Source organism: Lissotriton helveticus, chromosome 7 (genome assembly GCF_964261635.1).
Source record: "Lissotriton helveticus chromosome 7, aLisHel1.1, whole genome shotgun sequence".
Classification (NCBI taxonomy): domain Eukaryota; kingdom Metazoa; phylum Chordata; class Amphibia; order Caudata; family Salamandridae; genus Lissotriton; species Lissotriton helveticus.
The window spans coordinates 91,307,456-91,321,222 of record NC_136068.1 but is presented as its reverse complement, the minus strand read 5'-3'; positions in this window follow the sequence as shown (position 1 = coordinate 91,321,222).

Genomic DNA, 13,767 nt, shown 5'->3' with positions numbered 1-13,767 from the left:
ATGAGGTTTTAGTACCCATGCCCGCAAACCTCAAACTTTGCCTCAAAACACGTATTTTCCTTATATTCTGTGAGGAAAACTTCCGGAATCCACAGGTATTAGACTAGACAACCTTAAGGTGGTCTTCCCTTAAACTTTTTACCTTCCTCCTCCACTTTTTTCTAACCTCCTTTTCACTGGGATTAGTACTTTGAGCACTTTACCATTGCTAATTAGTGCTACTTAGCATTTACTCTCACCTTAAAACATAGTAATAGAGGTTCATCCCCAAATGGCATATTTAATGTACTAATAAGTCCTTAGTAAAGCGCACTACATGTTCTGAGGAACTTTAAATTAAATGCCACTGGTGGGCCTGCAACACTTATTGCGCCACCCACTTAAGAAGCTCTATAACCAGGGCTCAGGCGTGACATTGTGCAGTTTTACACTGTAATTTCAATCTGGCAAAGTAAACCTTTAGCCAGGACCAAACCATCCCTGTTTTTATACATATAATTCACCCCTAACACAGACCCTGTACAACCCAGAGTGAAGTGTGCACTGTATTTAAAAGAAAGGGCATTTGCATTTAAGTTTTACAGGTCCTGGTAGGGAAAAACTCTTAAATTAGTTTTTCACTACTGCAAGGCCTAGCTCTCCCTTAGAATAACATTGTTATTACCTTATTCCATTTTATAAGTGTAATCCCAATTAGGAAGAGATAAATGCTTCAAGTATGGTGTCTCTAGAATCACAATTTAAAATCCAAACTTATGGTGAAGTCAGATTTTAAACTGCAATTCTGAAAATTCCACTTTTAGAAAACTAGCATTCTCGTAGCCATGTGGTGCATGCTGCCTGTCTCTGATCACATATCCCGAGTGGGTGACATTTGAGATGTATGTAGTCTCCATAGACGGCCACAAACGATGGGAGCTTAGTTGTGACTTGATGGGCTATCCTGGTAGGATAGGAGAGAGGAGCTCAACCCAGCCTCATTTACACCTGAATAGGCTGTGCCATGTTCCCACACAAAGGGCTGCATAACCCCCCCCCCCCTTGTAGTGAGTTTGGAGCCAGGGCAGGAAGGGAAGGCCTCTGTGCACTTTGAAAGGCATGTCTTTGAAGTCTCCCCACTTCAAAGGTCAACTGAGTATAAGTACTGGACCTCACACACCACAAGCTCAGTACACTTCTGGACCTGTGGATACTCTGCCAGAAAGAAGGGCTGTTGTGATGCTGAAGGACTGCCACTATGCTGGACTGCTGCTTTGCTGGACTCCTATATACTATAACATCGCATCCCATAGGCAAGAGAGAGGACATTTGATTTTGCCCTCCTGCCTGAGTGAGAAGGACTGGACCTGCATTACTTGTCCTCAGAACCCAAAGTGACTCCAAGGGCTACCTGGATGGCTCAGTGATCAGAAGCCTGAGGGATTAAAAAAAATTCCAATGAACCTGCTTCTGCATCTAGACTTCGCCATCTGTCAGTCTTCCCTGCCAAGTAGTGCCACACCAGTCCTGGACTATTGGAAGTGGGCCTAAGGTTTATTTCCAGTGGAACTGACACATGTTCTGTTGAGTGACACATCCGCAAACAGAACCGACGCATCTCTTAGGCTAAGCTGTGCATCTTCAAGCAGAAACAACTCATTTCTGCTGTTGCTTGGATTGGACCGATCGCAAAAGACTTGCATCACCGCAGCCTTCTGCATCTGGGACCGACGCATCACCTTCGGGACTGCTGCTGTGCAACGCAATATTCTGCACAAGCTCCTCACATCCTTCTTCAATGGCAGCCTTGAAGATGATGCCAGATCTTCGCATCTCAGCTTCGTCGCTCATCGGACCCGACTCATTGCCTTTGCTGTGCATGCATCCTCAATACCAGACTTCACATTGCAAGCCCCTTTGACAGGATCCACATGACGATGCATCAGGACCTCGCACCGCAGCCTCACCACATCTCGAACCAACAAATCTCCTCGGCTGAACGTCGCATCTGTGATGCGGATCCACACAAGTGCTCCACAATAAGGATTAAGGTATTTTGGTTCAGGGGCTCTAACTGGCTTCCTGTGTCTGGCCACGCACCATCGCGGTCAGTCTGAACTTTTGACTTTGTTCCAGTCCGGAATGACCAGATATCCTGAATAGTGCTTTTAGCTTCCAGGTGCTATTTTACGTAAACTCTTTCAAATTCAACAGCTCCATGTCTATTAATTGAGTTTTTGTTGTTTTGGTCTTGTTTTATTTATTAATATAAGCTCTATTAGTCTAACCTGGTGTGGAATCTATTTGTGTGGTGTTTTCACTGTTTTACTATTTGATGTGTTGCACAAATACTTTACACATTGCCTCTAAAGTTAAGCCTGACTGCTATGTGCCAAGCTACCAGAGGATAAGCATAGATTAATTTAGGGTTTGCCTCCTTCTTACCAAGACTAGGACTGTGGTTACTGCTTGACTAGTGCTCATACTCCAGTCAACCTACAATCCAATTTCTATCAGCAGGAATGTACAAATTTGCTACCACCCAGCGTTACCGCACTTGTGCCAATAAAAACGCTGTGCCACTTGTGTGGCTGGGCCTATTGCCCACGACAGGAACGGATCAAACCAAGTTCAATGGGAGCCCTTGTAAGGCGACTCCCGATGGCCTTTGTATGATCTATTCCTGACATGTGCACTAGGCCAAGCCATACATGTGCAACATTTTTATCGGCACAAGCGAGGTAACACTGGGTGGTAGGCATTTTGTGCATTCCTCCTGTTTCCAGATGTTTCCATCATGGAAATACAAGGAAAATGTGTGCTTTTAGGCAAAGTTTGAGGTTTGCAGGGCATCATGGTTAAGAAAACCTCATGGGATCCATGCAAAGTATACCACCCTGGTCTCCCCCAGATGTTTACTTTTCAGAAATGTATGGGTTTGTTATGTTTCCCTCTGTGGCAGCCAAGCCATTCCCCAAGCCCAGTTTAACACAGCTACTCCATTGCCAAATCGGGTTTGTTTTTGACAGGAAATATTGATGTTTCCACGTTATGATTTGGGGCTTTTCCTGGTAGTGACACTAGTAGTTTTTCATTGAAACAAGTGGGGAAATGCTGAGCAGTATGAATTTTGTGGATCCCGGTGTATTCCCGAAGTTAGTGTCTAGTGGGATTTCTGCCCCTTTGTGGGTCGATTGGGGCTAATTGTGCCCATCTGTCACCAGGGGGTGCAGAAAGGCTGCTGCAGTGGGGGCATGGCCATGTCCTGGTGGGCAGTCCCCTCCCCTATATCTTTATGTAAGAAACAATCCTTGAGGTCTCGTAGCATTTCTGCACCCCCGGGGGCTAGATATAGGGTAATTGCTTCCTCTGCCCCTCAACTGGCCAGAAAGATTGTTGGATGTATATTGGGGTGGGAACATATCCATGCCTGGTGGGCAGCACCAAGCTCTATATTTTTATATATAGAGTACATTCCTGGGGTCTAGTGGAATTTCTGCCTTCCCCCAGGGGGGCAGTTTGGGGGTAATTGTCCCATTTGCACCCCTGAAGTACTCAAAGTTTGGAGGAGGGTTGGAGGGCACAGTCCCTTGCCCAGGACATTCTCCTCTTTCCAACAATAGCTCTCCCATAAGAATCAGTCTTAAGGTGACTGAGATATGCCCACGAGCACTGATTCCTCCGGCTCGTTTTACTTTCACTTTTGAAATGTAATGATGTCTGCGCGCCCTGTGCGCTGATTGTGATTAAAAAACACACAAAAAACTCAGACTACTCGGGAAGATCTGCCCAAGCAGCCTGAGCCTAGGGGGGGGAAAGGAAACCCTCTGGGGGAAAGCACATTGTCGTAATATGATGGACAGATGCACAGGAGAGGGAGTCCAGCCATTGGCCATTGGCCATTGGCCAACAGCCGCACTTAAGGGGTTAAACTTTAAAAATGCACATTTCTGTTTCTCCGTATCTATTTTCAAACATCTGCCCATCATTGTGTGGTTATATTGTTTGCTATTTGATATTATTTTGGGGATTATGTACTGTTTGGAAAAAACATCCACTTCCAGAATCTTTTGCTACAGCTACCAGAGTTTGGCCTAAACAGATTGTGTTTACTAAAATGGTAAGGGGCACCCCCTCCTAATTTAATAACCCAATGTCTGCACCGAATCTATTTGAGATTCTAATTTGATCTCAAGTAGCATATCTTTGTCATCCTGGCACTCTGATTGGTGCTCAGCTTGCAGTTTCACAGACGAGTCATGTAGGTATGCTGCCCATCCTTAAAGTTGAGAGAAGTCCAGCCCTGTTTTGAGACACTGTTGAGTATGGCCCATTTGATCATAACTAGGTGAGGCTGAGAGTTGTGCGAAGGGGCTCTCTTAGACTTGCAACCAATTGGCCATGTTGACAACTAGGACTGAACGTGTTTGCATTCTACCATTTCATCTGCAATACCAGTAGACTGGCAGAGCTAAGCAGCCACAGGCCGTTCATGATCCCAAGTGGACAATGAGCCATCCCAGGGGTGCACAGCTGCAAAAAAGGCCCATCGCCCACTAGGAACATGAGGTATAACTGTTACCTGCATGCTGCAGATAACAGTTGTAGGAACACCTAGCAACAGATGTACAGTGTAGGATAAGTTATCTTAATTGTCAACAGAGATTGAGAGTAGAAGAGTCATGACCATGCCCTACATAGCCGACGTGGAGGAGTTGAGCCTGGGAATGTGTGTTTGCCTCCTGCAATTGTTGTTACATCTGAAGTCCAGTCTTGAAGATGCACATTGCACTTACATTTGCCAAGCAGAAGGGCTAGAAGCCCTTGAGTTGGGCCAAGTTACTCCCATTATTATTGTTTCACCCACTTCCTTACCCCTCCACAAGCCTTTAAGTGGAATGGAAAAACTGGAGGGGAGGTGGTGTCGCTCAAAGGGGCGTGGCCAGTGCCATTAAGGATGTGGCTTAAAAACATGTCAATTGAAATTCTGTGCTTAGCACAGTGCGCCACCTGACTGGTATTTTGCTGCTTCTGTCATTGCATCCAAATATATAACACAACAAGTAACATTACACCTACAACAAGCCAGGACTATTGGCTTTGCCAGCGGTTGTTAGTTGCAGATGATAAATGAGCAACAACTATGGCTTCATTGTATAGAATATTGAAAAGGCTTCAGTTCTGAAATGATGAGACTGAGAAAGACCATAACGAGTCTCTTTAACCCCTTCGGCGCTGATGACGAGCTCAGCTCGTCGTCAGTTGCGCCGCTCGCACGCTGATGACGAGCTGAGCTCGTCATCTAACGCGGCTTTTTGAAAAAAGCCGCGTAGCGCGAAAATCGCCGCAGCGCGCATGCGGTTAAAATTACATCAAAGGCAGTGAAGGGTGGTACTGATGCAGTTAAGATATATTTTTTTCACTTTGAGGGTGAGGGCAAATATGGAGAGTCCGATAGGGACCCGTCTCCCGCACCTGCTTTGTAGAACTCCTGGTGCTGAGCACCAGCTAGACCCGGCCCACTTAAAGCCTGCCCCTCCACCTCCTATTACTTATAAATAGAAGCAGGAAGGATACGCTGCTAATGCCGCACAGAATCAACCCCTTACATGGTCACCGCCATCTCTCGCTGCACGCTCTCGAACACGGCATATTTAGCACATCTACTCCCACAGGACATTACCTGTACATACATAATTGCTATTGCAGTGGTAGGTGCTTTGTTGATGCGATTACATATCTAACACGGTAGAATAATGTGTGTCTGGCACTGCCATACACATTGTATCGATAATCCTTTGAACCTGTAACAGTTTCACTATGTTAAATAAAATAAAAACAGATTTAAATAAAAAATTAAAAAGAATAAGGGGCATAGTATCAAGGGCTGTAGATAAAAAAATTGCTGCTTTTGCGACCATCAACAAGGTTTTCGCCGCTTTTAGTTGAATATCGCTGGTTTTCCAGCGATATTTGCCCATTTCTACGCTATAGCTGGAAATCTTATTGCCAATGCACTAAGTGTAGTTGATACAGCACTAGATTGGCGATAAGTTGCAGCGATAGCCGGTGATATAAAAAAACGAGCTAAGCGTGTGCAGCAATAATTATCGCTGCTGCTTGTTGATATGCCCCTAAGTGTTCTTGACTGTCCTCACTTATATTGGGTAAACTGAAAAAAGTTCTATGACCAGTGAATATTAATTGTCCTCCATGGTCTGAGAAAGCCTTATTAAAACTGCATCAGTTCTGCAGCACAGTTATTTCTCTATGATGATCGCGGAAGTCTAGTTAATTATGAAACCCTATTCCAGGCATTTTCATGTGATTTTGGTATCAAGATCTCTCCATCTGCAGTTGCAATAACCAATTGCGCTTGACTAACCACTAACCTTGGGATCTGTAACAGGTTGCTGCCCAGCATAAAGTGCTTCAATGCCTTGTGTGGTGAAGTAAGCACTACATTAGTACAATTACAACACAATAACAATGCAATACATCACACACATGCTTTGGACAGACTTCATTGGAGTCATGACAATGCATACCAAAGATGATGCTGCTTAATGGCTAGAACGGTCAACCTCGAAGCTGGTTTGGGTCTCAGCAAGTACATTCCATATCCTGTGATTCTAGGCAAATTACTTAGGGCCAGATGTAGGAGCCCAAATACTGGTCGGTAACGGGCGATTTCGGCCGTTACCGATCGGTATTTAGAAATTGGCATGTAGGGGCCTTTATGTTACAGAATCGGTAAATGTACCGATTCGGTAAATTTACCGATTCTGTAAAATACCGAATCGGTAATTTTACCGATTCGGTAAATCCAAATGTAGGTAGGACTCTTCTGAGTCCCAAAGGCCTTACAGATTCGGTATTTTACCACCCAATCCAATTGGGTGGTAAAATACCGAATCCAGGTGTGGATGCACATGTGTGCATGCACACCTATGCCATGTGACAGACAGACATGCCCTTAGGGCATGTCTGTGTGCCACATGGCACACATGCCTGTATTTGGGGTGCTAGAGGGTGTCAAAGTGACACCCTCTTCACCCTTGCTGGAATCGGTATTTACCGATTCTGTAAATACCGATTCGGTAATGCCCATTGATTCCTATGGGCTTCAATGCCCATAGGAATCAATGGGCATTACCGAATCGGTATTTACAGAATCGGTAAATACCGAATCTTAACGATTCGGTATTTACCGATTCAGAAATACCTACATCCCCCCCCTCTATTTTACCACTTCTTAAATACCGAATCGGTAAAATTCGGTATTTAAGAAGTGGTAAAATAGAATTACCTACATCTAGCCCTTTATCTCCCTGTGCTAAACAAAATGAATGTGTCCGTCTGTAACACAACTGGTGCTCATGTAAAGCATTCTCATACCTTCGGATCGATTTCACTCGATATAAAACTCCCCCCACCAAAAAAAGCAATTAACACACATAAACACCTTAAAAGAAAACTAAATGCAAGTTAAAATAATTGGTGGTGAGTGCACGCTTCCACCTTATGAAAGTTTCATTATTTAATGCGAGCACTGAAAATGTTTATGTGTGTGACCAGGCAGTCACAGAATTAAGGGGCATGTTAGCAAGCAGGGCGTTAAAATTATTGCCGTTTTAGCAGCAGAAAACTGCTGCTAAAGCAGCGATAATGGGCTTGATAATATGGCCTTGTGAATTCCAATGGAAACCCATGTTCTGGTGTGAACATGGGCTTCTATTGGGATTCTCCAGGGCACATTATCAAGCCCATTATCGCGGCTTTAGCAGCAGTTCTGCCGCTAAAACGGCGATAATTTTAACGCCCTGCTTGCTAATATGCCCCAAATCCTGTTTGCCCTAGTGGGGAAAAGTGATGTGTACTTACAGCACTTGCCCCTCGTAGTTTGAAGTGATGGGGCAGGGGAGGTAAACACAACAAACAAACAAGCATAAATAAAAAAAAGAAAACGTGCCTGCTCCGACGGCCGCCACCTTGCTCCCGATCGTTGCATCCTTGCGAGGAGCCTGCTGCACACTGCGCAGGCTCCTGGCTCCCAATCAAAGTGCTGCTCACATGCTGGGAATTCTATTCCCAGCATGTGAACAGCGCTGGGATTGGTCTGAGTGCCTTGGTTCGGCGATCAGACATATAGTGGGAACCTGTGTTGGTTTCTCCACCCAGCTGTACAGCACAGCTGGGTGGAGAAAGGCTACATGCATATGACGGTTTGGCCGGCCTCATCTGGCCGACCAACAGGGCCGGACTGGGAACCAAAACCGGCCCTGGCAAAGTGCTCAGTCGTAAACCCCCCCCCCCCCCCCAGGAGTTGGGGGGACGGCAGAGCTCTTTGCCAGGGTCAGTTTTGGCCGATTTTGTTACAGGGACGATATTGCAGCTATGCTGCAAAAACATCCCTGTAACAAAAATGGCCCCCCAGGGGACCAAAACTGGCCCCCACCCTCGCGGCTCACCGGGGAAACGCCCGGTGCCCGCAAAGCCCAGTCCGGCCCTGCCGGCCAAACAGTCATGAGCACTTGGCATTGCCCACCAATCCCCCCTCTTCCCTGGTGCTGCAGCTGCAGCGTCCGGATGAGAGGCCATGCCCCTCCCTCGCTGTCTGCAGGGCTAAGAATATAATGATAATAAAAATATATTGTTATCATTTTATTTTTGTCCTGACTTCTTTGCCTCTGCTGGCTTTCAGCAGGTGGGCGATGCTCCTCCACCATAATGGAGGAGCCGCCACGGTGTACTTATAGCACTACAAAGTCGCAGAGTGCTAATGAAAAGGACTGTGACTATGCAACTCTTTATTTTAAAATTGTATTACACACATCATGATAGGGTGTTGAAAAATGTGCAAAGAAATTTAGTCTTAGGATAAAACAAGTGCCTTCAAAAATGATATATTTTTAATAAAATGCAATCAGACTGTTTTAAGTGCAAAACTTTTTTTGTACTTTCCCATTGGAAATACACACACCAGAACTCACATAGTAAGACGTTTACATATCCACTGGAAAACAAATATTTTTATCTATAAAGCTTCTAAAACACCCCACCAATTCAAGCAACATCCTGGCTCCCAAGCAACACTTAATTTGCTGATTAACCAACTGCACACATTATCATTGCTTTGAGCTGACTGGCATTCTAGGGAGAACACTTATTTCTTCTTACACTGTCTACCTACCTCGACCTTGGCTTCACAGTATAGGAGACCCCCCTCTCTTCCTTTGCAGGCAGAGCACCCAAAGGTCAGCTATGACCATGCATGGAGCGATGCTTTGTAACGAAACATATTGTCAGGGGCATAAATTAAGATTAGGGGGTGTGTGAGCTTCAGATTTACCAACAACTATCCTGGCATACCATGTTAAAATACATTATAAGAGAAGCAGTGCTGAACAGGGCCGGACTGGTGATGCCGGGCACCGGACAATCCCCCTGTAGGTCGGGAGGGTGGAGGCCGGTTTTGTCACAAGGGGCCGGTTTAGTAACTGAGGGCAATTCTTTAGCAAAATCAGCCCCCAGTAACAAAATCAGACAGTCTCTCTGGACTCTGACCTCTGTGTGGGGAAAAAGCATCTCACATGCACTACTATATTCAATTTCACTGTTGTTTGAATTTAGTGGTGCTTGTGCGGAGCGCGCCACGTATACTTTCAGCACCGCCTTATGTAGGCAGTACATGCAGTGCCTGAAGCCACCATTGAAGACTAGAACACCTGCCAATGACAGAGCGAGTATAGGCGAACTTGGTGAGGGGGCGCAGATCATTGGTCCGACTCGGTCATTGTGCAGCACGACGCGCAAGTTGGACCAATGATCTACGCCTCCTCCCCAAGTTTGCTCGCCGGCACCTCATCATAGTAGTGCGCACATACTCCACACGCACCAGAGTAGAAGAAACAAAGACTACAAGGGGCTGAGGCTTCTGAGTCTGACCACAGTATAAAGCAAGTAAGTGTCCTTAAAAAATCTTGCACACGTTTGAGCAAAAATTTATTAAATGTAAAGAGGCACTGCGCTGTCGGCCTACGAATTGAGCTGCACATCACCAGCCAGCAAGTGATGGGTGTTTCTGACCTTGCGCTTTTCAATCTCTAGTTCAGGGACAAGTAAAGAGTCATCATATTATGATGCTTGTCAGGCAGGGCTTGAAGTGGGATGAAAAAACAGGTCTCTCAACGGGGCGTGGCCGAAGTAATTAAGGGCATGGATTACAGACACAAAAGCTAAAAATCTGGGCTTAGTATAGTGGGCCGTCCAACTGGTAATTTGCTGTTTCTGTCATTGTATCCAGATACATTGTGTAACAAGTAACAATATACCTAATACAATCCGGGACTTGTCAATGGTTGTTAGTTGCATAAGAAAAAAACAGCAACTACTGCTTCACTGTATAAAATATTGAAAATGCTGCAGCTCTGACATGATGAGACTGTGGAAGAACTTTACTGAGTCTCTTTGAAGTTCCATCAAAGGCAGTGAAGAGTGGTACTGCTGCTGAGTTAAGATTTCTTTTTCACCTGGCCTGAGGGTGAGGGCAAAAATGGACAGCCCCATAGGGTTCCGTCTCAACAGGTGCTTTTTAGAACTGCAGGGCAGCGGCAGGACCCGGCCCACTTAAAGCCCTGTTGTCAGGTCTTCAAAAGGATGCTGTTTTAAACTGAAATGCATGATGCGGAATGCTTGTCTAGTGGTTCTCTTCCTTGCAGTTTCTGTTACTTATTCTGACAATGCTAAGACTGCATTGCTGTGCCTGCTATATGTAGTCTAAAATGTGTCTGTGAGGTTGAGTGGCATGGTGGATGTAAATGTCCAGTCCATCTATAGTGTCATTTGATTTGATAAATCCCGTGATCTCGCTTTTCGTGGTGTTGTAAGGGTGTGTGGGAATGATTAGATCTGCTAAAGAAGTTTCTTCAGCTTCCATGACACCCCAGCAGATGGTGAATCTGTCACAATATCTGATCTGTTCTGAAGGGGTGTCATGTGCTGAAATGATATTTTTTACTCTGAACAACACCCTCAGCACCTCCGCTGTAATAGACAAAGCTCATTTGCTACCCTTGTTCTTTGTGTGATTATTCAATTTTTCACAACCCCAAGACTTTAGTGATGTAGCATTGATGGCAGCACCCACACTCTGAAAAGTATTCCAGCGCCACCAGCCTGGTTGATTTTGTTTGAAATATTCACACTTTCTGCCTTCTGTGCTTATGTGTGACATTTCCACAGTTTCTGGCCTCAGTGGCCTGGGTCTCATGTGTGACATTTCCAGACGTACTGGCCTGGGTGCTTATGTGTTAGGTTTCCATGCTTTCTGGCCTGGGTGCTTATGTGTGACGTTTCCATGCTTTCTGGCCTGGGTGCTTATGTGTGACATTTCCATGCTTTCTGGCCTGGGTGCTTATGTGTGACATTTCCATGCTTACTGGACTGGGTGCTCATGTGCTTAATGTGAGTGACAATTTATTGAAAATACAAACAAGAACATCCGAATGTTGTTTTCATGTTGTAAAGTTATGACACTGAAACAGTCTTAAAACATCCTAAAATGCATAGCACTTTTGGCTGAACACACAAGAGTGGTCTGAAGGGTGTTATGATCACTACTGCACAGCCCCATTGACGATCCTGGGCAGCAATGTATGCAATTTCTCTCTCTCTTAGAACTGGCCCAGGGACTAATCTTTATGTTGTGATTTCACTCTGCACTGTGCTATCTCTGAGCATGTCCTAAGGAGCAGTGTCTTCTTCAGTTATGATCTTATTCTGTTTCACACCATGCCATAGTCTGTTCAATGAAGCTGTATTTTTCCTTATGTTGTGATTTTAGCTTGTATAGAGTGTCTCTGAGCCTGTCCTGGGAAACACTCTCTTGAAGAGTTATGATTATGATATCACTCAACATTGTGCAGTCTGTTCGTGAAACATGATCCAACAATATAGTATGCTGTTTCTTATCCCCCTCCGCTGCGTTTGTCGGCCAACGGCCATCGCGAGCACTACCTCTGTAGTGCTGCAAATGTCCGTTGGCCGCCGCGGCCCCGCCCACTGCGCTAGACTGCCGCACCACAGCGGAATTGCCGCCGCAGTTAAGCGGTTAAACTGCACTGTAGAGAAGCCTCTTACTCTGTCTTAGACACCAGCACTCCCATGTGATCTCTCTCGACCATGTGCAGTCTCTGAACAAATTCTGAGAAGCACTCAACAAATTCTGGGAAGCACTCGGAAAATTATTTTAGGCTATGTCGATACTTTTGTGGACCCCAAGCATGTGCAGATAGACTAATAGAAAGAAGCAAACAGAGGTCACTGACATCATTATAAATGATGAAACAAAAAGTAATTCCTGTGTTAATGACAATAATTGCCAATCAAACCGTGCATGACTGAAAGGTAGACAATTATTGAGAATTCTTGAGTTGGAAATATTTACATGTTTGAGATTCATAACATAGCTGCGTGAATCTGTGGGACTTCCTTTTTAGGAAATGAAATTGTGCAAAGCATGCTCTATGCACATGTAACACAACAGTTTTTGTATGCCATATAACCAAGCCCCATGCATCAGGTGTCTGTGAACTTTGTTTTTTCTCCCAGAAAAAGAATGACCTATCTATGATTGTAGTATCCTTATGTATTTCATGTCCATACCTTGAGTGGTGGCTTTCGTGACACCTTGTCACAAGAATAGAAACACAGAAAAGTTGTCAGATTGATGTCAAATCTGGTAATTTCTTTTAATTCCTCTATCAGTAGTTTTGATGTGAGCTGACGTATGCTAAGGGATTTCGTGTTTCAAATTTGTTCTCAGTTTGTGTCAGCTTTGAAAACCCTCCCATCCATCATTTTAGATTTTTACTGTGGATATGAAAGGTGCTGGGAAGAGAAAATCACACAAGAAAGGAGAAGTTGGGAAAGAACGCGAAAAAAATGCAAGAGAATGAAGCAAGTCATTATCAAAAATTGACCGATATTTTTAGTCCCAAAAAGATTTGGTTTCTTTCGACGGTGGCAGCACATCCACCAGCTTCAGTACTGATGGGCCTGAACAAAGTACTCAGGCCAACTAACTGAAATACATAGTGAAAGTACTGTAATTGAGGCAACTCCCAAGTGTCTAGAAGGTTACATTGAATTAGAAAGTGATGTAGAAGTAACAAGAAGACCCTGTAGTTGAGAAATCAGCATGTGCTGGTGTGACTTTGACTCATGCAGCTTTTGGAAAGAGGAAATCACACAAGAAAGGAAGAGCTGAGAAAGACCTTGAAAAGAAGAAAACCATACAGAAGAAAGAAGCAAGCCAGTACCAAAAATTGACTGACATTTTTGGGCCCAAAAAATATTTGGTTTCTCTTGAAAGTGGCATCACGTCTACGAGCTTCAGAACTGAAGCTGCTGAACAAACTGCTGAAGGCCAAAGGACTGAAATGAGTAGTGATTCTACAATAAAGGAGTGAAAGGGGGTGGGTAACCCAATATACCCTTGCGGGCTTGGGCAGATAACGTATCTAATGTAAATTGCCTGCAAGGGATTTATTTTGCGATCTATTTACGAGCGTTAAGGATCTCTATTAAAAAGAATTTTAGATCCAAACTGTAAACATCAGTTGCTGTAGTCATAAGGGTTCTTAATCAGATATAAGAATAAAACAAATACATAATTCTCACGTACAAGGAATACAATCACTTTTCCAACAGTACATAAGAAAAAGTCCAAACTGTTACATAGGATACAATGACTACTACTGGATTAGAGGTAAGTCACTGAACGCA